Raw genomic sequence first — 1,289 nt, forward strand, 5'->3', positions numbered from 1 at the left:
TGCGTGCATGCGTGCGTGTGCACGTACACAGTGCATGTGTGCCCCGGGGAGGGGGGGCGGTCACTATATATGTCGGTGTAACACGCCAGTATAAACATAACTCAGAGTGAAAGATAACACACATAGTTTATTCGTACACTTCTTGTTCCGCCATCTTCCAACTACCACGATCACACCACGTGACCCTTCACACATACAGGGCGGGAACACATGGAACAATACGCGGTGTGATACATCTTTTCTCCTATATGAAATAACTCAAAACTCTCAACACTGTGCACGTGGAATCTGGTATACAGCGTACCTATACAACACAGTAGTTTACAACACAGTCAACTAACAAATGTCAATTAAGTGACAACGATAACAAACGAATTTTCCATTATTATAGGGACTTTAACAAATGCCACATTCAAATAATATCATCCTGACTACAGTTCAATTGATGTGAGGTTTGTATCCTTAAAAACAACTTAGTTAGAATTTCCCGGGTGTATTGGTGACAGATTGTACTGATGCGCCTATCGATCACCTTCTATCATCGCTCACGGTACATAATTGCTTAGGTGAGCGGGTCTCTTGACGGCTCTACCTGACCTGGTGGTGTTGTGATTGTTCTGAAGTGGTGCAAATGGGGGAGAAGTATGTATTGGTTGAGGGGGCAATTTCTTTGTCGGCGTATGTAAATTGTTCTTCTCTCTAGATGTTGCCATGGGTTCTTCTCTTGCAGATTTGTTGTGGCCAATAGGGCTGTAGATTGGCTCCGTGTTACCCGTCGTCCTCGGTGCTATTGACTCATTTCCACCCGTCTTCCTTGGCGGTATGTGTAATGATTTTCGTTGCATGGTAGTGGGCGGTGGTTCCTCCATGGTGCGTTTAATGTCCGCACGATTACGTCTGTAATTGCCATCTGGTGTGTCCACTGTGTACGACCTCTCATCGAGCCTAGCCACTACCACACCTTTCTTCCATTCTCGTTGTCCTTTAGCGAAAGGCTTCATTCTTACGGTGTCACCTTCTTCCAGTGCAGGCAGATCTTTTGCGTTCCTGTTGTAGTACTTTGTTGTCTATTCTTCAGCTGTTGCATTTGATCTCTCTCTGTTTCAACGTTGATCACGCCGAGGCTTGAGTAGGTTCGGTGTCATTGGTAACAGGGTGCGTGCCCGACGTTATCAAAACGCTGCATGGGGCTACTGCCCATTCCTTGTGTTGGGGTGTGGCGAATCTCCAGCAGGGTGAGATATGGATCAGTTCCGGACTTCTTCGCCTTCCGTAGCATCCGCTTTGCT

The sequence above is a fragment of the Priapulus caudatus genome, unplaced genomic scaffold (genome assembly GCF_000485595.1).
Source record: "Priapulus caudatus unplaced genomic scaffold, Priapulus_caudatus-5.0.1 Scaffold1235, whole genome shotgun sequence".
Taxonomy (NCBI): Eukaryota; Metazoa; Priapulida; class Priapulimorpha; order Priapulimorphida; family Priapulidae; genus Priapulus; species Priapulus caudatus.